This window comes from Rhipicephalus sanguineus, chromosome 6 (assembly GCF_013339695.2).
Source record: "Rhipicephalus sanguineus isolate Rsan-2018 chromosome 6, BIME_Rsan_1.4, whole genome shotgun sequence".
NCBI lineage: Eukaryota > Metazoa > Arthropoda > Arachnida > Ixodida > Ixodidae > Rhipicephalus > Rhipicephalus sanguineus.
This window is the reverse complement of record NC_051181.1, coordinates 144,167,820-144,190,498: the sequence shown is the minus strand read 5'-3', so window position 1 is coordinate 144,190,498 and position 22,679 is coordinate 144,167,820. Positions and strand designations below refer to the sequence as shown.

The following is a 22,679-nucleotide window of genomic DNA, read 5'->3' as shown; positions in this document are numbered from 1 at the left end:
CGAAACATAACGCTGGTGAGCACGTTTTAAGTGCGCGCTCGTGTGTCACGGTTATGGAGCCTCTTAAAGAATGGCCTATGCGCCTGTGCCAACTCCTCAGTCGCTTGAATACGTCCGGTATGTTAACGCATCAGATGGAGACGCTGCAATGGCTGAAGAGACTGTTGATGTTAAAGTGTTTATAATTTAAACCCCTATTTTGCCCTGTCAGCGACATCTGCAGTGTTCCACACCACAGGAATGCAAATTTATACGTTTGTGGCTTAGTAGTTCGCAATAAAGAAAAAAAAAATGAAGGCCGCTTTGCATTAATGGTTTCAAGCCTGAAGGAAGTGTGGAGCTAGACGGCCTTCTTTGTTTCTCTTTATTTTTCTCCTTCTTTCTCTGATCTCTCTATTTTTTCTGTCTCTTTTGTCAGTTTATGTCTCTCTTTCTAAATATATTTAATTTCTCGCTCCGTCTCTCTCTCTCTCTCTCTCTCTCTCTATTATATATATATATATATATATATATATATATATATATATATATATATATTCGCGATCTCTTGCTCTTTCTGTCGATATATTTCCTTCTCTTTCTTCGATTCTCTCTCTTTCTGTCTTTCCTTTTCTTCCCTTTCCTTCTCTCTATCCTCTCTTCTCTTTTTCTGTATGCTATGCTTTACTCTCTCCCCTCCTCCCTTCCTCCCTCCCAATCCTCACATTTCTCATCCACACCATCACTTCCCTTTCCCATACCCTTGGTATACTACACTATACAAGGCTATGTTATGCTCTGTTATCGTGCCTGGATAGCCGAGTGGTTACGATGCTCACCTTCGGATCGTGGGTACGCGGGTTCGAATCCCACCTTGCCAAGAAATTTTTTTCTCCAAGAATTTTTCTCTTTCTTTTTCTCTCTGTACTGGTTATCTCACACCCGAGTTGTTGCAGGCCACGTCGGACAAATCGGTGCACGTGTCCTGTGAGCGAAGCAGAATATGACGAAGAGGATGAAGAGAGCGCGTGTCGGTTCATAGAGTTCATAGAGTTCGTGACGGTTCACCCGTCACGAACCAATGCTCGACTTAAAATGCTCCGCTGTTAATAGTTTGTGGTAAAGTGGTTAGCGCATCTGGCTCTTTTGCTCGAAGGTTGCGGACGCGGTGGCTCGATTCCGCGATCGGGCAACTCCGTCAAAGTTCTCTTACGTTTTTTATGCCGTTAGTTCCGTGACGGAAATGACGTGCCTTAGTTCCAGGTGGACCCAGGCATAAAACATTCGTACTTTTCGCTTTTTAAGGATGACATCTGCCAACGGGAATTCCCACCTGCATGGTAGTGTCCGGGTCGGTGTCGTTCTCGAGGCTTGCCGGCGACCAGGCGGCAAAGGTGACCGGGAATGGGACGCCCTCGACCAAGTGGTGCGGGTCTTCGAGCGTCACCTGGCCGGTGACGTTGTCCACCGAGAAGAGCTGGTACCGGTTGCCGGCCACGATGGCGTAGCTGTTGAGCGCGCATGCGCAAGGTTCGTGGCCCTCGCACGTGTCCTCGAGATCGCGGTCCTTGGCCACGGCGCGGAACACGGGCCGGGACACGTCGGGCTCTGAGATGCCAACCACCTCGGTGCGGCTCGGAAACGACGGCGGATACAGGTCCACTGGGAAGCATTAGGAACTTTTAGCAGTGCCGGTTTATCCTATGGTAAGTACGGAAATACCGCGCCGCCATGGCCGGTATGTCCCTATTTTAATCTGGACGGCCTGGTTAGCCATATAGTAACCTTACCTTATTGTAGGCACCGAGAACAGGCACAGCTAAAACGTTTTTCGGATTGTGGTACCTTTAACTCGGACAGTAATCCCGCAGCGTAAACGTACGGTTTTAGCGTCACTGCTAAACACCCTATTGAAAGCGGTGCGGAAACGCGCCATGTACGGTAGGCTGCCGGCAATCTTATTTTCGATTCATAGGCACCGCCATATTGGCTTTTACACAAATTGATTTCTCAGCACTGTCAATCTAACCGTCAATATAACAGCCAATCTATTGTTAGTATACTGCATTCTTCGTCGTTAACATCGACAATGGCTATATCTGACAAATGGGCTGTAAGAAATTCAGTGTAAAATAGTTCCTTTTTCATACAGCATGTAGCACACCTGGCAGCAAAAAAAAAAAAAAAATGAAAGACGCGTCACGCGGCAGCGAGCAATGACTATTGACTAGGTACTAAACCCAAAATCTTTACACTTGTAACACTCAGGTTGCCGTTGAGGGCGATCATAGAACGAGAAGAGTACCTCCATCGACATGCGACTCACCGAACTCGTCGCAAGAGTCGCCTTCCCAGCATGGCTTGCAGACACAGCGGCCAAGTTCATCGCAAGCTCCATTGACGCAAGGTATCGTTCTGGGAAAGAAGTTCAGAGATTGTGCGTTTGCCGCGTCAACATAATTGCCGTAAATCTAAATTACTTACTATCTCCGGCTCGTTTTCTCAGAACTGACAGTGCCACCGCACATGTGGCAGGCCACCGTGGAATTATGTATAACAAGCTGTTAAAATAAAAACAATTAGAAGACTAGCAACTATTTAAGCAAACTTCTCTCTCGATTCTCTCTTTGCGTAAGGGTGATTAGCTGCATACGAACGTACTGACCCACCGATACAGATATCAGCGTGTGAGCATGATGTTAATGCGTATGGAGCGTTTGGTTTTATTACTGTAACGCTGGTTTCTAACAAGGGGAGGGGGGGGGGGGGCTAGAGGCCTGCCTTCTTCCCCTGAAATTCCGATAGAAGGCTGTGTTTTACCGAAAATACATAATGAAAATAGGTGTTTTCTAAGATAGTCAAGGCCTTCACTAAGTGGACTCCCCCCACCCCCCCCCTCCTCCTCCCCCGAAAAATATTCCTGGCTACGGGCCTGCTGTATAGAATAATACCAAGACAAATAAAGCTTTTTTTTTTTAAAGAAATGTGAAGTGTTTAAACGTTCTAGCATCAGAAACGAACAATTGTCCTAAGACCATGACGTGCAAAGACCGCGTAAGCATTATCAACTCACGTTGAGACATTTGCGCTACTAAGATGACGTAGTCTTGTTAAACAAAAGACTGAACTTCCAACCTATTTATCAAGAATTAAATGTGGCCAGCACAGTTATTAGAGGTATACCACGACCGCTTACGACGGCTAGAGAACAGACCACATGAACAACACGTCGAACAGAAAAGAAAGAACTACAAAAATACAAAGAAGGAAAAAGCAGAAGAGCTGGAAGTCGTATAATCTAGAAGTTCCGTTTGGTGGCTCTCTTCTGACGCGTCGTAAAAAGTTGTGATGGGGTTCTCGCGTGCCGAGGTACACACGCGATGACACACTTTGCGTGCTTGACCTGAGACATGTACAGGTTGTGACGACGTGGACAGAACACCCGAAGCGTACGTGTTGTCGGTGCAGTCACGCTTAGTCCTTCCTTAAAAGGGGTAACACTGTGTTAGTGTGCCGGTGTTCGCATACCAAGAATAGGTATCACTTGTATTCCGGTACGACTTACACTTTGCAGTCACCTTCAAGGCAGCCTTCTACAGTTCTTGTGCAGGTCTTTCCGTCTGTTGTCCCTGTAGCAATAGAACAAACCGCGAATTTGCGGTGAACACATATACTTGATATTACTAAGGCGAAAGCTTAGTATATACCTCATCAAACGCGAAGACTGACCGTCGGCGTCAACACGAGTGATAAAAAAAAGACATCATCACGTGATGACGTCAATATATGAAGTCATCATGACGTCACATAGCGCCTTAATTAGTGACGTCACCATGGCGTCACCTAACGCAACGTCACGTGATGCTGTCATCACATGACGTCGTTGCTTAGTTAAAGGTGGGCCGATCACAGAGGCATGCAGTGCAAAGCCAGATGACATGCAGGAAGTTTGCAATGCCTCCGATCCTAGACGCAGTGCAAAGCCACGTCAGGTGCAGAAATCTTTCGGATTGCTGTACATTTGCTGATCGAAAAGGCAATTATAGAGACACGACACAGGCGGGGTTAGCCTCGAAGACTTGGCCGGCAAGTGCGCCGCTTGAGTGCGACTCTTTCCATGCAGTATGTCTCACCATGTGTCACTTAGACCGGTCTCTTGCAGAAAACATGAAAGAATACCGATCGCACTGTCAACTAACTGGTACAATCTTTGGGAACGGATGTGACTAGCGTTGCTGCCGACACCTCTGTCATCTTCTGTTTACTTTTCTGCGGGTTAGTGAGTCAGATGATGTTCTGTGGAACTCCATATGTTTCTGCAGTTTCGTTAAAGTGAGTAGCACCGTTGTTCGTCCTCTGGTGATGCGCTTGGCGGCTAAGATACCACAATAAAAAAAACCTCACCTCTCCGAGGTATCGAAGTCATTCTTGAGGGTCATGGCTGAGCACGAGGACCCTCATTTCTAAACTCTCAACTATATTGTTTCAGTTACGCACACAAACCGCTAGAAACGTTTGAGCCGCGGATCATGTATACTTAAAGGGCAAACACAATCGTATCTGATAGGAACTGTAAAATCCCACGAAAGAGCACACAGCGGTTGGATCATAGGTGGAAAGAAAAGAAGAGACTAATCTACGATATTGTCCGAGCCCCCCAAGCCTCTCCGTGTGAGCAGCATTTCTGTGGGGGCAAACAGCGGCGGGCTGCTTGGCAGTCGGCGCATCGTGCCTGCCGACTGAAGCATGGCCGCGACGGTCTTCCGAGCATGACCACGCTTGCGCCGCAGCACACGCACGCACTCACGTGGCTTCCGACGCAGGTCCCACCCCTCAAGGTCGTGCCACCTGAAGGGCCCCGAGCTGCGCCCGTGCACTGCCTGCGTGGCTCCGCTGGATCGATTAAGCCTGATGGTGGCAGCTCGGAGGAGGGCTCGTTAACGTACACTTTGAATGAACAAAACACTGATATATGCAGCCAATAGCTGAACGTTCTTTGAAGAGCAAGAAGAAAAGCAATGAATAAATCAAGAAAAAGAAAACATGTGTAGCGATTGGCGTAGTTTCTAAATCGCGCTAACTGCCGCTCCACTTATGTGAAGCCTGAGGAAGTGCGTCGCATGGGAACCCAGCGATTCCATTCGTAGAGTTCTCACTGCTCCGTTTACCAACCATCGATGGCGTCAGTGTTTGGGGTAAGCATGTGCACTTTCTTGGGCGCGATTAGAATCTTGTTAGGGAGCTATCTTGAACGAACAGAGATTCGTAACCTCTATGGCGACTGCGCGTCACTTTTTGCTGCGCTTTATCGAGTTCCACCTTGTTACGGCAGTTGAGATACTGTCGTCTGCAGCGAGTTCCGTCAGGTTGTTTCGCCCTTCAGATGTAGCGACGGAGGTGCCGGAGAAGCGCCGGTGGGAGGAGCGATCGCGCGCTACAACGGGGCGGTGGCGTCCTCTCTTGCGCGGCGCGAGCGTCAGCCGCATGTTTCGAAAGCGTTTTTAGCGATTTAAGCTAATTATTGCGATTACTTCTTGGTTATTCCTGTTAATTATGATATTTTAGACCTTGTTCGTTTATCTTAACCCGGTTTTGTGAATTGATAGCCTTGTTTTAGGCCTGTATTGAGCACCTGATTGTGAGCGTGATCACGTCACATGACGTCTACGGACCACAAGGCGGGCCTCTAAAGTGCTAAGCACTTGAAAAATGAAATTGGAGGCGACCCTAATCATTTACTTAGGTGACTGGTAATGGCAATCGCACGTCGGTTTTGTGTTCTCTGGTGTATTCCTACGTTAACTTCGTATTTCGTCGCACTGCTGAAGCGGATCTCAGAGGCCTCGTATAAAGGAGCGCGTGGTTGAGATCTGTTCCGCCAGACGCTTGAACAATCCCATCTGCTCACAAGAAAACCATCTGCTGTTTCAATGAGCTCATTCAATTAATTTTCATTAACTAGCCTGACAGTTAATTGGCCCTTATCTTAAGTAAACTTACGCTCCGATATTACACGTATCCAGCATAACTCTTAACTTGAACAAGGACCATCGATTTTTACCAGTTTTATTTTTTAAGAGCTTTTTCTGAATATCAGAAAACCGGAAGCAAGTGCTCGACCGAAGTAAGTGCTCGACCGGAAGTGCTTGGAAGAAAAACAGCAGTGTCGCTCGGAGCACGTGCCACTAAATAAAACGAGCCCATAAGAAAAAAAAGTGAGTACAAAAGGAGTGCGGGACTTGTAAGTAGTGCGCTATTGAATTTTCGTCATTACTGTTATTTAGGACTACATAGTGCCGAGCACTAGCATCCGTCCGATAGCGCGTCATTCACACTCGTTGGTTGTTCACGACACTGAACCAGCACTTGGAACAATGAAACGAGGACGAGGTCACACGACACGACACGACACGCCGGCATGTCACGTCTCGTGTTGTGGGCGAATCAGTGCCTGCTAAACTCCGGCAAAATGCGAGAGAACGATCTTGTATATTAAGCGAAGACACACAGAACAGCTCCTTTCACTGTAGTCGGGTACAGCTTTAGAAGGCAGCGGCATTTCCTCCTTAAAGGCGGATGAATATGAGCCTGCACAAATGGGCGCGCACTTTAGACTGACGTCATGAGCCGGACTACCGGTGACTCCGCCATACGGCTGAAGAGCGGGACTATATCTTTAGTCGTGGAGGCAATCGGCGATCACGCTTTCATCGGGCGGGACTACTCCTGATTTCTTACGGCGTATCCGACTGTAGTTACTCATTGGAAAACGTGGCCTTGTCGTGCGCATTTCTTTCTGCATGTGGTTCTTATTTAAAATTAGGTTTAGAATGATAAAGAGCCGAGTGTAGACAATGAATGTGCGTCGAACAAAGCAGTATACGTCAGACGAGATGTGGTGGATTGAAAATGCACAGTTTGAACTTAACGCTCTTTCCTCATCTTGGGCAGCTATCTATGATACTTGTACGGAAAAAAGCTATCTTTAACACTGCTTTGTACGAATCGGTCGCACGATCTGAAGTGTCTCGCGCACACCTTCCCAGTCGTCTTAAAGATATAGAAGAAGAAGAAAAATACAAACAAACTAAGCAGGTATTTTTCTAAAGGCTTGGCGGCCTCTCTAATTATACGAACACACAGTGTTCGAAACGCGCGGCGGTCGCAATACAACACAATACCATACACTTTGATACAGTGGAATCCGAGCTTGTATACCTTGATTAATAAACAAACGAACCCATTATCGGGAGCAAGACGATGTACTTTCGGCATCCGAAAGGAGAAGGGCACGGCGAATAAAGGTTTAATTTAATTAAAACTTCATATTTCCCATCAACATTAATTTGTCATAACCTTGCGTTAGGGTTTCATGTGCTGCTTGTCTCAACGTTACGGTTTCTATATATAGCATTGCGATTGTGTCGACGAACTGTGCTTCAATTCAAACGAGTTCTATGCTATTATACTTGGTATAGACCCTCTCATTTAGCCGTTGTAGTCGTGCGCGTGTGTTGAATTCCCGCTTGCATGCCAATCACGCGGAACGGAAGCACAAATGATTAATACATCAAGCAGTATAAAATCTGCAAAAGCTTTGCATAAATGGTTCCGACGAGCTGAGCGTGAAGGTAGCTGCAATAACAATTAAGAGTGAGCGAGCGCTAACGAGGAGCTACTTAGTTTGTTCCTCAGCCGGATGCGCTTCGTGAAAGCTTTAACACTATGGCAGCTGTCACGAGGTGTGGATTTCTGCGATGCCTGATGCACTGTGGAGAGCTAAAGCGAGCCTTTTATTTTGTTTGCCATCGTAATTACGGGTAGCTGGGTGAGCAGCGAGAAATTAGAGGTGTAGCCTAAGACGGAAACACCAAGTAAAACAACTACTTATCCAAACAAACCCAAAGGCGCCGTTTTCTATCGCCTATTCAACGGCTTTTTGCCTCGTTAATTCGATATTTAAATAAGCGACGTAAGGCATATATTCCGCTCATTATCGAAGCACCTCATCACGCTTAGATTTAAGGTTACGAAAGGTACGGCTCTATCGATCGAATCGCCAATCGAAACGTTGATCTTTCGCGCTGCACTAACGATCGTATTTGAATGAATCAAAGCCAAGGTGACGACTACGAGGGGTATAGGTTACGCGTTCACATCGCTTCAAAGGAAAATTTAAAAAACAATTCATTTTCGTTGCGCAATAGAAGTAGCGGGTGGTTGTTTATTTGGATAATGTATACGAAATGAGGGAAGGCAGCAGAAAGGAAAATTTTACAGATGTCTAGCGTGGGCAGCTGGCTGTCTGGCGGCAGTCAACAACGAATGAGGGAAGTAAAAACAGGAAGAGAGCGAACGAATAGAGGATTTTATTTACATATTTAAAGAGGAGGACGCAATGCCTCATAGTTCGCTTGTGGAGTGCCTCCTCGAGAGAGTTCTCATCCCGCCCCGCGCACCGGCACTCTTATGTAATGGCCGTTGTGGAGGACATTCGTCATTCATGTGGAATCGGCCGCCGCGACCGTGACAGAACCCCCGACATCGTGCTCAGCGGCGCAGCGCCACAGCCTCTGAGCTGCCTCTGTGGGTGCATTTGCTATAGCCACAAAAGTTTTTTTTTTAATCTGCACGGCTCTCTTAGCGCTACGTAAAATAATAGTGCTGCCTGCGATGAAAGGCCCACCAAATGTGACATTCAATGTGGCAAGAGACACACATGGAAACTATCTGACAACCAGCATTGCAGGCGACACGATGCAGAAGTGTCAAAAGCAGTGACCAAGGTCGTACGATACAGAGGCTACAACAGCGAGGTGTGATGATTGCTGCCCTAAAGACATGCGCCGTGAAATCAATTAAATTCATTTAGCGGAGCGTTGAAGCTATGAATAATTCAACGGGATCCTTCGGTGCATCCTTGCTCTTAATGTCGACAGTAATGTCGTGAACGTGGACTACAATATCGTACATGCCCGCTTGCATTGTAATCCACACCGCTTTCTTCATGCCACTAAAAGCCTCATTTCTCGTTATATTCTTCTCCCATCACTCGTTCCGCGGTGCGTACCTTATTTTCGAGCTTCTTTATTAACACCCAAGTTCTGCCTCATATACGTGAGTACCAACGAAACGCAGTTTAGCTTATTATCGTCGACACTGATCATTCATGCTTACAGGCTTCTTCGATCGGATGGGTTTCTCGAGTGCGAACACTTGATCGCACCCGCAACATTTTGCATCTCTTCTGATGGGGTAAACTCAGTTAATCTTGCAAATACGCGAGATACGCCAAGACGAGTTATGGCGTGAAAGCAGAAGACACACATTCGCCACACATGGTGGGCACACACAGTGGACACACAATGCAGATTGCCCTTGTATTACACCTTACGAACGACTTTGCCTTTAAGAATTGGCTCCAAAGACATCGACAACCCTGGCCATGTAAGTGACGATGACTTGTTGATAAGTTTTTAAGGTACCGAATAAACGCAGTGAGATATTATACTCGGGATTGATCTTTATTACTCGGGTTCTAGTGTCGAGACCTCCACAGTTTCTGCTTGTCGCCCTCTTTCGAAGCGAGGCCGCAAACAGTGAGCATCGTAACTACGCGCTCGGCAGCACAACGCCTTAACGCGTTTGTGCTAGACCCCATAACGCCGTGGGCACTGATTCCAGCACCAGGCGAAATCTGCAGCGCTGATGCATGTTCCCATGAACCACAGTGCCGTGTTGCCAAAGGTCGCCGAGGACGTATCTTTAGAGTCTCGGTATGCACAGGATGTCTGCTAAATGTGACTTCTCACATTTCTCAACTCACTACTACGATCTGCGAGTAGGATGTGTGACATAACTACACATCCCATTAATCTTACTTAACGAACAACGCGAGTCAAAGTAGAGTTAACACTTTTTACTTGAAGTATAATGTAGCAAATGTCAAAGAAATGCTTGATGTTCAGCACGTGATCTTTAATATTTTTTTTTCTGAAATCATCAGTCAGAGCTAAATTTCCACGAAAAAATTTCCTTGCACTTTCCTAACTTGCGGAACACTACTTCGAATTAAAATGAGCGACTCGGCAAGTGGGACGTATTGACTCCCGACGACTTCTTGAGCGGAGACCAGAAGACATCCTGGACGACTAGCAGGCACACGACGAGCGCAGCGTACACGCGTCATAGAGCCAGAAGTCGCCGTTCCAGGCACCGCGAGGGGTCCATCTGACTCGGGTGCTACACTGGCGACCGACCCGGTGGCAGGACTCGGTTTCTGCCTGTTGCCCCGGCGACGGTTCCACTAAACTCGGTTCCTGCAGTGCGTTCCGCGACGTGCCCTGCCTCGCATTGCGACGCTGCCACTGGCTGCTTATTCGCTTCATTGTCGCCCAAACGGACCGATATTACCGCATCTATAGATAAGGAACTTTCGAACGAAAGGAACGTTGAGAACAGACTGAACGAACAGAGTGATAGATGAACACTTCGGGGGGGGGGAAACAAAAGAAAGGGTAACGGGTGAGGAACATAGGGAGGAACGTAGGTAATGAACATAGTGAGAAGAGAGAACGTGTTCCTTTTACAACGTCCCAAATTCCAGTCTCCGTTGTTTCTGCCGGCAACATACGAGTTGCAGAGAGAGCCCCAGTAAGATTCTCCCATTTATTTCCCACAACGTGAGCTTCTTTAGCACGCACCTAAATCAAGTGCGGGGCCTTTCTGCCTTCTGCTTTCATGTGAACGTGGTCGGGAATCAACCTGACCTTTGCTAAGCACCTGGGCGCCTTTTGCCACGGAATTTGCGCGCGACTGGTCACCGCTAGCGGACAGGCACTTTTCCAACACGAGCGGTAGCTGTAATCCGTTACCGAGACGCGGCATGTATGCTAGAACTTCTCTGCCATGATACTGACGCGGTAGCAGAATGAGAGGCTCGTTGGTGATCTCGCAGGACTTCTGTGGGAGCCGTTTGCAACAATTCACTCCTTTGTTTGCGTTCTTCGTTATCATCTGCAGTGCCGATAGACTGATCCTTTTAGTTCCTTCGCACTGAGTCACCTTTTTCAGCACTTACGTGCCTGCGCTGCAAATTCTGTAAAACGTACGCGTAAGCCATCTCGCCCCCATCGACGTTCTTATTTGATACCTTTAGTGATAACAGTGGTGAGGTGGAGCGCGACCAACGACAAATTACGAAAAGAAAAGCTAAATAAACTTGACTGCTACATAAGATGACCGTGGTCACTCGTATCTCTGTTGTTACGTGCCAAAATGGAAAAATTCTGTTTACTCGTATTATATCGTGTATAACAGCTCTGCATCTTCGCTCGGCAACCGACAGAAAGTGGCAAACCGTCGGACACCATCATAGGTGCAGCTCCTCAGCTTATGCCAATACATGTGTCATGCCGCCTTCGCGTTCAAGTAAATAAGGTGCCCCCCGCGGTAAGGCAGCAATTTGGAGCGCATTGCAAGTTCTGGATACCTTGGAGCCGTTCTTGCAAGCCTTCATTAACATCTGGATTGTAGCGAACATATAGGACAGTCGAAGTCGAACGTACACTTTGACCAGTTCGCAGGGTTGATACTTTTGGGTATGCGCCGTGAACGCCGCTACACGTGCGAGCGTATTTGTCCCTTCTTTCCTTCTTTTCTCTATTCTTTCCTCCTCACCTCCCGTGTTGGGTAGCAAACCGGGTGCAGCCTGGTTAACCTCCCTGCATTTCCGTGCCTTTCTCTCTCTCTCTTTCTCTCTGTCTCTCCTTTCTTTGATAATATTTCTGATAAGAAGCATAGGCTCGGACATCCGGAATGTCTGAGACAGGTTGCAATTCAGAGCCATTGAATAACGAGAGCGGTAGCAAAGGAGCCGGAATGTTTTCTTTCTTCTTTCTTTCTTTCTTTTCTTTCTTTCTTTCTTTCTTTCTTCTTTCTTTCTTTCTTTTTTCTTTCTTTCTTTCTTTCTTTCTTTCTTTCTTTCTTTCTTTCTTTCTGCCTTCTGCTTTCATGTGAACGTGGTCGGGAATCAAACCTGACCTTTTGCTAAGCACCTGGCGCCTTTCTTTCTTTCTTTCTTTCTTCTTTCTTTCTTTTTCTTTCTTTCTTTCTTTCTTTCTTTCTTTCTTCTTCTTTCTTTCTTCTTTCTTTCTTCTTTCTTTCTTTCTTTCTTTCTTTCTTCTTTCTTTCTTTCTTTCTTTCTTTCTTTCTTTCTTTCTTTCTTTCTTCTTTCTTTCTTTCTTTCTTTCTTCCTTTCTTTCTTTCTTTCTTTCCTTCTTTCCTTCTTTCCTTCTTTCTTTCTTTCTTTCTTTCTTTCTTCCTTCTTTCTTTCTTTGTTAGACCTCCTCCAGGACCCCATCGTGCGCGCTTCGCGTTAAGCCTTGCCCCGCTTCAGAATTGCTCCGCTAAGGTCACTACGGAAGGGAGTACCTCATTTATCTTAAGACCGCACCAACGGATCGTCTCGCTTCCATTTATAACTGTTTGCATGTTTTCGTTTGCAGTATGTATTACACGCCAGTGGGGTCACGGAGCGTCACACTGCAGCTTGAACTGCGGGATGGATAAAAGCGGGTAGTCGGTTGCTGCCATTGTCTCTCCTTTCGGGGTTCGTACCACGCGGCTTCCGTGTGAGTGGCACCCCACTTACACAACAGGACAATCTGTCATGGCGATTACGCGTACATTGTGTACGGGTCCCCTCAACTGTAATGGATACCTCTATACGGGCGTCCAGTTCCTACGAAGCGGAAGTTACAGAGGGCTTGACATAAGGCTTGAACACTAGCTGTACTCATAGGATCCGGAACTTATCGTTGTTTCTATCATTCTTTTTGAAGTTATATTCCAGGTGGAAACCAACACTGCTCAGTTATTCGAAACGCCTCGCCCTCATGTTGCAGTTCGTCGACTGTGGTTGTGCCCGCAAAGTGCAATACCACTGCATTCCTACGCCTTACATTGTTCCTTATGCGACCCGCAGGAAACAAGACACCATGAGGAGGAAGACGAGACAAGCGCTGCGTGACAACACAGTCGATCTGAAACGAACTCATACGAAAATATTGAAAAAAAAAAATGAAAAAACGAACTATGTCTGGCTAACATGGACTGCACCTCAGCCGCAGAGGAAAACGCAATGGAGCCGCACGCACTTTAACAATAAACCTTTGTCTAACCTTTAAAATATAATGAAATCGTGTGCATAGCACGCGTCATTAGGACTATGCAACATTACGCCGTATACACACTGCGCCTACAGGAGCCAACATACGTGCTCGACACTACTCATAATTTCCACAATGACTGGACGACCAGCAGCAAACATTTGCTTCTAGTAAACTTATCGCGAATTTCAGCACGCTCCTAACACCGTATCACGGTGTTTTTATGCTACGTTATTTCCTCGAGTGAACATTAAACTGGCATGGACATACGGAACACAGCACCAAGCTGTCTCGCATGGCCTTGATTGGGGAGGCAGTTCTCCTTCAGGTGGCGATTTGGTTTTTTTAACTGTTTTCACTGATATTGATAAAGTTTTAGGCTGGAAGTCGATACTGAAAGGCATCCATGGTTACACAAGTGCACCGTGGTTAATTTATTTGATAGTTTAATTGTGCCAGTAACGCTTTCAGCTTTGCCCATTGCAAAACATTCTTGAGTCTAATTGGAATCACTTGAGCCATCTCACGGCTGCCGATCATTGTTCCACAGCTGACCCAGTGAGCAAGGAAGCGCTGACTGATGGCATGCCGATCGAACTGAAATAGTGTGAGCGCAACAAATAACTGAGTACTTTGTCGTCTCGACATATCATCCTCATTTGTACAACTTCCTCATCTGTATTATTATCTTCAGTGTGTCATAGATCGAGCTATCATAGATGAGCTTAAATGCAGGGAAAAGGAAGACGTGAAAGCGCCGCATGGCAAACGTTTATTGGAGCATTTACAGTATCAGTGTGCATTGTAGTATACAAAATCGGTGTGCACTGATATCGTATCAAACAATTAACTTAGTTGATTTCCTACATTGTTTTCTGCCGCCGTGACGCGGTGCATCATAGGAGATCTTTTTTTTTTGGCAGACGAATAGCTTGCGTTGGCAAGTAATTTATTTTGTCAAGCACCCTCCAGCTGAACACGTGCACGGAGTAATGTTACCAATAAGTTAACTATTTCTCGTTATAAGTAGCAATGTATTTGTCACGCTTTGGAAATAGTGTTTGCAACAAGTAAAGATGCTGTGTGGATTAACCATTGTCATACAAGCTCGCCATGACGGAATACCGTGAGGGGATCGCGATGGCAGATTGCGTGATCGGCTCCAGTGATCACCTCCAGTGATCACCTCCAGTGCGCTTCTATTCTTTTTTACAGCGAAAGCTGTTACGAGATCCAACAACAGCCTATTTGGTAGCCTAGTTGCCCGCCGCCGCCGGTGTCCGTAACCGCTATCGCGTGAAATCAGAAAAAGGAAATGGGAAAAAATATCCAGGGTCAGATGGGATTTTCGCCCTGCGTGGCAGTACAGTATTCTACCACAGAGCCACACCGGTGCTTGAAACTCTTTCGCAAAAAAGACCCCTATACAGGCGTCATGTCCGGCAAGGAATCACGTTAACATATGTAATATAGCGCGGTAGAAGAGTAAAATAACAATCAGGCGTCACGCAATGCGTATTGCGTAACGAGTGGGTCGGTTAATGCTTCCCGCCCATTACAAAAGGCTCAGCCATTATTCTTCATCGTCAGCCACATGCAGCTCAACAAAGTGCACATAATGCCATACAGACGCGTAGCGGGTACCTCACTTCTCCCCAAAATGACGAATAATGGCATAGTGGGTGCTTCCCTATTTCACAAAAATTACGATGATTTATGGCGTAGTGGGTACTTTGCAAGTGTACTTGTATTAGTTGCCCCAAGAGAGTTTAGAAAGGGCTCTAGAAGGCCGCTGTTCCAGCTTTCGCTGTGACTGTGCTGCGTGTTCCGCGCAGACGTGGCGTTTTTTTTTTTAATGACACTAGAACTACAATTGTTAAGCGCCTGTGCACACGCATCAGTGAGAGTGCGTAAGATCGTGACGTATGTCAGGTGCAGTTTTCAAGGTTGGCCTTGTCGTTCATCAGAGTGCGCTGGCTTCGCAATCAGTTGAAGTCGGCATTTCTTTATTTAGTGCCGCCATTTTATTCATACGCCCTTTTCCCGCACGTCATCCGTGCAGTCAATACCGGTGGACAGTTTGTACAGCCAGCTCCATCCGTACGAAAAAAAAAGCGCGTACAGAAGTTGCTTCTGTACGCGCTGCAGAGCAGGAAAGGTCTGCAGAGCACGAAATCCAATATAAATACCACGTATCATGCATTCACTTTGGTAAATGAGTTGCGCACACCATCTGAGCGGGTCGTACATGCAAGCAGTGATTCACTGATTGATTCATCCATCAATTAAGCTGGGGTTCTCAGACCAACTCTGAGCTATGAGAAACACCGTAAAAATAGGTGCTATGAATGAATTTGGCCGCCTCGTGTTCTTAACACGCACACGTAATAACACGTTCTTACGGTCTGTCCCGCTTTTTTCATTTTTTGGCCTCGAATAACGCAACGACGTCGATGATTTATTAACCTAGGACATGGTTTCGCGGTTGAACTTCTTAAAGGAACCCAAAAGGAAATATTAAGTCGAGCTGGATTGAAAGACTAGCTTCTGCGACAGCAAATTGGTCCTTCGCAGCGAGATAGGAGCTCTCCTAATTTTCGCTCATCCCCATCACAAGACGATATAAACCCCCTGCAGGACTAAGGCTTCCGGTCGGCCGAAGTATTCTGTTAAACCGCCCCGCCTCAACGTATCACTCATAAGCCAGCCTATACCGGATTCGTCTTGGTGTGGCCTTCACAAGACGTTATACACATATCATCGGCTGCAGTGACACCGGTCCCAATTGCGATCACTGTGAAGTGCCAGAAACGCTTGAGCACAATGTTGTACCCGCCCAGCATACGCCCGTGAACGACAGAAATTGATTTCATGTACTGAAGGATTGCATAAGAGGCCATTAACTGATGAGGTTTGTTGGGCCCTTGGCCTGACGCCAACAGTGCAACTGGGTCGTAAGAGCGGTCGCAGCTTTCCTACAAGCCACTGGACTGAATACGCGGTTATAGCAGTGCGCCAACTTGACGGGACTGTATATACTGACCTCCCTAACTCACCATCGTCATTCATCGCTCTTTTTCCTCCCCTTTCCCCTCCCCCCGAGTAGAGTAGCAGGCTAGATCATACTATCGCTCAGGACGACCTCTCTGCCGTTCTGTAATAAACCTCTCTCTCTCTCTCTCTCTCTCTCTCTCTCTACACCTTCCGCTAAACACTCCTCCTTGCCTGCACAGATTTTGCGTGCCACTTTCCTTGATATCCATTCTGTTACTCGAATGGAGAACATGTATGTTTTACCTATCAAACCGCGTGTCAAGCTGCACTTGTTAATCTAAACTACCATATCATCTCCGCGCAAATATACTGCAGCATTTGATCTCTTAACATCACGTGCTGTAGTGTACGTTGTTAGTCGAAATCGGCGTAACGTTCGAGGATAGAAACACAACACGAGGGACGGTCTGGCTCCAATACCGGCATAGAAGCTATGTCATCGAACTTGCTGCGATTGGGTGGGAGTAAAACAAAAACCCTGGTTACACGACACGCTAGAATTGCTCGTACGTAAAAATTAAGCCAATCACGACGCGGGAGCGAAGGCGGCTTGTCAGTGGCAGAGGGCACTTCCTAAATAAAGTGAATTCAGCCCTGTTTCCCAGATGGGTGTCCTCCTGGCATCTCATGGCACGCTCAGAAAAGCCTCAGCGGTTCATCACCCTCCTCCCACCTGGGTATCCCAGCCACTCACTTCCGCTGGAAGACCAATGGTCCGGAGCGCGAGCATCGTATCAACAGACGTCTTCAAACTTGACCTCACGCCTATCGCTCACCGCCCCATTGCTCTTCGCGAGCACGGTACCCACTATCAGAGACGGTTCCGACCAAGAAGGTGCGCTATCGTCCCACAAGGAAGCCATTCCTCACAGACTGGCACGCTAAGCAAGCGAGCGCTACTGAAGCGGCGGGCACACGTGCCTCTTGGCGCTGGCGCCGCCTCTTGGCGGTTCGCGCCAGGTAGCGCCGGGCACCGCTCGCGCTGCCCAAGAGAAACGCAAGGCACGCCGCCGCGGACCGGCTCCTTCGGCGTCGACTCCTCAGCCGGCTCTTCTTCTTCTTGGCCGCCGCCAGGTGTGTAGCGTCGTGTCCTCCTCGCTATCAGCGCGCGTCTTCTCCCATCGCTGAAAAACAGCCATGCGGCGCTCGAGGCGAGCGCGCGACGTCTGATGAGTCGGCTACCGCCCGGCAGTTATTCTTCCGACGTGCTCCTTGGTCGTCGGTCGTCGATGCCCGCCGATAAGTGACACGGTGACCGTGCGACTTGAAGCTGTTCGTCCCAGGCCCTAGACAACACCTGGCCGAATTCGGACGTTCTCTTTGCAGTCTCTGTGGACCGTCGTTAGACATCGGGACATCAGTGGAGGATATTTCTGGAGTTGGGTGACAGGTGGTATATGAGTTAGGCGTCTAACTGAAGTCACCGACCACGACGACTACCACCAAGACTAGCAGAGCCACCGGAAATTCGGAAGTCTTGCGAGCTGATCCTAGCCTTGGAGTCCAAGCGGATACGGTACCTCGGCGGCAACTCGAAGACGTTGGATTGTGAGCGGCGCAGTTGCAGCGAAACTTTGACGCTGACAAGACGTTGTGTTAGAAGCTTCCGCGTTTTCCTTTCGTTGGACTAATCGCTTCCAAGAGGAATGACGTAAGCTGGGGATGTGCTCAGTTTTGTGTGAAAGTGCGTGGAACTGAAAGATGATGGCTGTTTCGCCGTTTACGTCACGCATGGCGCTTTGCGGAAGATCACTCTCTAGCCCGTACTTAGCTGCGTGCTAAGGGGTTGAATTGAGAGTGATCCGACTACAGCGCACATTCACTTTTTTAAATTTTCCGTGAAGTTTTCAATCGTAAACGGCACGTTGTCCGTCATCGCCCTCAAACGGGATCATCTACATCGTCGAGAGCCGCTGTTGCACCACTCTGGCCAAATTATATTCCACGAGAAACAGTGAAAAGTGATCCGCAAGTTTTTGTGCAACGATCGCTACCTATTCAGGTGTAATCACGTGAAGGGACTTACTGTCTTCGCGGAAACATCACCAAACTCACCCCAGGTAAGACTTGATCATTACCATTGCATGTTCTGCTTGATTATACCTACGCTACCTAAACTAGCGCATACAGGCTACGACAAAATATGTTGGTATAAATAAAGGTGGCTGATATCTTGTCAATTCAGCGCTGAAAACAAAAGTTTAGAAACAAAGATGTTATTTATGTTGGCAAAAAGTAAGAGTGACCGTCAAACAGATGAGATATTGCGAGACATACGTTAGCCCTTAAACCTGAAGCCGGTGGTTGAGCGTTCTCCAAACACAAAAATTACCGAAGAGCTGGAACAGAGTGCGCACTGGCGCTGTATGAGCGGCCGTCAGCACGCACTAACCAGCACGCTGCCACTCAAGCATAGACGTAGACAGGGTGAGTGGGTGGCGGTGGGGGGATTTCGAGCGCCCCTCTCGCAATTCTTAGTTTGCATGTACACGTACACATACAGACAAACGCACGAACGTATAGTTGGTGTTAAAGTTTAGACCCCACTGTAGGCCTCAGAAAACTTCGAATTTTCCAGCAATTCGTGACTGTATTCGGTAGAAATTGCGCAGTACAGTTGTTAGCGCGTTTGTAGAACAGGCCTGAAATCTAAATTCACGGCCTGCCGAAGCCGCGGGAATATTAAGCTTGTTCTTGTGTCTCGTGCTCTCTAAACTTCTGTCGCTGACTGTACATAAAAAGGTACATCTTCAAGGCTGCAACTGTTGCAACCTTGAAGAAGACAGGCCGCTTGTAGAAACGTTGGCTTCAGCTACACCTCGTGTTCAAGAATTTTTTATCGCATAAGGAAAGGAAACAGATAACATTGAAGGCTAGTCCTTTCATTGGAGTGGACCAAGGTCGGTGAACGTTTAGCGTATGCTTCTTTCTTCGAAATTTGAGCAGTTGCATCAGCGCAGCAGGTTCTTCATCTTAGGTACAACTGTAGCAATTTAACCGCAGCAATTCTTTGTTTTGTAAGGTTGGTGACAGCAAGATGTCCTGGTCATGCATAGATGACGTGATGTTACGAACAAGCGCGGATCTATAACAAAGACACACAAGCACTGTTTCTTGTACTGTTCCAGACAGTTAAAAAAACACACAAACAACAATTTTAAAGTGCGAACTTAAAAGAATATGTTTCAAGTTGTAGCTTCGTGCATGCGTCGCCATACATTGCTACAGCTGAAATGTATCAGTGACTTTCATACATGAGCTGCTGTTTGCTAAAGCGGCCTTGAAACACGCAGTATAATTCATGAACAAAAAAAAAAAGGGTGAAGAAACATCACTTTTCCGCTTGGGTGCAAGTCAACGCCTGCGCGGATTAAAGTTATTCAAGATGTAAAAAGATTCCGACGACGATACACGAAACCTTGTTTGAGATTAAATGACGCCGATTAGCGGGCATAATATTTCACGCTGATCATTACTTCGCTGCTTGTCATTGGCCTGTTGCTTTTAAAGGTATTGATGCATTTCTAGCTTTCTGGTGTGTTTGACAGCAACGACAATTTGATAGTCACTGCAATAACATGCATGTCGCGTTTGTGGCGTGTATTAGCTAATGGTTTTTTGATTATGTGTATATTGTGCTCATTTGTGCACCATACATTGCTTAATAGAGCTTAAATGAGTGTTATTGTTGATTACAATTAGTTTAATTCTTTATATGCTCCTCGAGTCACAATTTACAGGCCTTTGTCAAAAACCCGTTGTCAAAACGTCGGGGGCCGAATTAACAAAACTTGTCTTTCGTAAGTTCATTTTCCCATTGGAGCCGGCTTCGCAAATGGTATTTCCACATCGTGATGGCTGAATGTTCCCTTACGAAAATTTTTGCGTAGGACGTTATTGCGAGTACGGGCCGGATCTATAAATGTTGAGGCTTCCATTTTTATTGACCCACTGGTAATCACTTCTAATCTTCATCTGTCTATAAATATTTTGTCTCACTTAGTTAAGTTCAACCCATCCAAAAAGTAAGCCCTTCAAGTGCTTTAAGTTTCTGTACACGCACTAGGTTTCAATATCAGAGCAAAACGTGCCATGAGTTTCAATGTTTACAATAACTCTAATAAGTTGACCAGGACAGGCGAACAAAAAGATCTGGAACTATGCATATATACGCCATAAGATCGGCGGGCAGCAACAGAGACGCGAGCTGTATTTAGCAACAGTTGCGTGTAGCCACTTTTAGTAAGCAATTCCGCCTTTCCCACATCGTTAAATAATCGCCCGCGGTGACAATTACGTGGAAGTGGCGGCGGTTTGCTGGCGCGCTTGACACACCAGAGCCTACGCCGAATCCCTGGCACGCGCCAAAAACAGAGAAAATTTGTTTCCTGTCGTTGATGTCGTAACGTGGCGCGCGTTAGAAATTGAAGGAAAAGGAAAAAACGCAGCGCCATACCAGCACTGCAGCGCGTGCTGCACGAAAACAGGAAATGTTGCATTTTCAGCGTTAATTAATAAAGAAACAGACAGTCGTGCAATTGCCTACAAGGCAGGCAATTACACGAATAAATTAACGGACTTAGTGGATATACGCTAGTTTTTTGGATGTTCTGGTATGTTGTACGTTGTGTAGGGGAGAGCGAATCGGTGATTTTTACAAAACGAACGTCGTCTTCGGTCCTGCTTGCTTTCAAAAAAAAAAAAAAAAAGAACGCTTTCAGAGAAGTTATTTTCCCAATGTTAGGATCGCGGATGCGCATTCGACGTGACAAAACGATGGGGCGTGCGGTCTGAAATATTTGACGCACTGTATGCACGCTATCGTTGCTCTCACAACGCAAGCACGAACACTAACTCAAATTACATATTCACGCGAAGACATTATTCGCAGATTTGTATAGTGACTTCAAGTGTAGCTGCCGGAACTTTTTTTATGTTTCGAGGCCACTTCGCATGCGAGACTGAACCTGTTGTCGCTTCGCATACAGAGGCCTTCGTAAAACTACCGGCATTCAAAGGTCACAAAGATTACGCAGTGCAGTGGTGTTCGCTCTCTTCAGTTCTTAAGAGCACCATGGCTCTTTGTAAACTTTTACACACCGCATTGCAGACACTTGATTTTTGGTCTGAGGCAGCAGTCCAGTCGCTTCCGCGACTCCTGTGCATCTTTTCTCTGCAGCGTACTTCAACATAATGATCAGAAGGTACCCACTTTACGGTCTATACTCGAACATAGTGGCTTCCAGACTACTACTTTTTTTTTTCAGACGTGCATCAGCCGCATATATACACAACTTGTACAAGAGAGCCCGGCGACACATAATGTCATTGGCGATGCGGCTTCGATGCATTTCAAAAAATCCGCGACTCAATTTGATATAATAGTTGAACAAAGGCGGTGTGCGTTGAAACAAGCTCGATAAATTCCGCTGCGTGTTCACTCGCTCTACACTGACTGAACAAGGCTACTGAATAAATTCTCATCTAGGGCACGCAACTACTCCGTTTCATTTCTGATGGGCCTGAAATTTCAATGTCTTACACATTTTACTAACGTCGTCATATGAATTCCTCCTTCCGGTCCTTCCCTTTAATATGATTAGGCAAGATAGACTGTTTACAACAAAAACGTAGCCGCAACTGACTGAAAGGAAAAACTGGCAATAAAGGCCGACATCTGCGGTAATCATCACGAAAGCAAGCACACGAAGTCACCGGCATGATCAGCTCGCTCCAGTTTCCCGTTGAAATCGGAGTAGACTTGACTTCCGCTTCACGAGTCTACAGCACTCGCGTGTCCCTACTCTTCGACTTCAACACAACACCCCCCCCCCCTTCCCCACACTTGCACGCGCGCTCCTTTATCAAATGCTCACTGAGCCCCCGACAAGCGAGTGAATAACGCGACATGGCGATTCGCACGCGCGCCGGTGGCGTCGCGGGAAGATGCATTGTGCGCGAAAACAAAGGCGAGTATGCGGGCATACACACCGCATCTACGCACTACAAACAGCCTCGGCGCACGCACACGAAGAAAAAAAAAAAAACCACGCGCTAATGAGACGGCTCCTCGACGGAGCGGAACAAAAGAAGTCAGGAGGTCGACCGACGAGACCCAACTAGCCGTGACAGCAGCGGTAGCGTGGGTGCACCGTGAACTTAAAGGAGCGTGTGTATATGTTGTGTAGCAGTGAGAAACGTCGTTAGCGTCTTCGCTTCGAGCGGGGGAGAGAGATATGGGGGGTCGACGATGCCAGGGGGCGCGGCCATCGTGTTTCAGATTAAAGGCGCAGGCATATATAAAGATAGAAGTTTTAATTAGGAGAGAGAATGTAAACGTTAAGAAAGGAACGTCAGACAAAGACGTCTACTCGTTTGGTACACCAAGGAACGTTAGAGAGGTCACGTCAGGCCCACGCGACCAACTAGTATACCATTCATTGGCGTAGCCGAAGGGGAGTGGAGGGCGGGAGGTGT

The 22,679-nt window shown here is 47.0% G+C and overlaps 1 protein-coding gene across 1 annotated transcript in view; it reads left to right on the top strand.

Moving 5' to 3' along the window:
- LOC119396625 (uncharacterized) overlaps positions 1-22,679 on the top strand; it is a 296,945-nt gene that overhangs the window by 213,818 nt on the left and 60,448 nt on the right. The window lies entirely within an intron of this gene.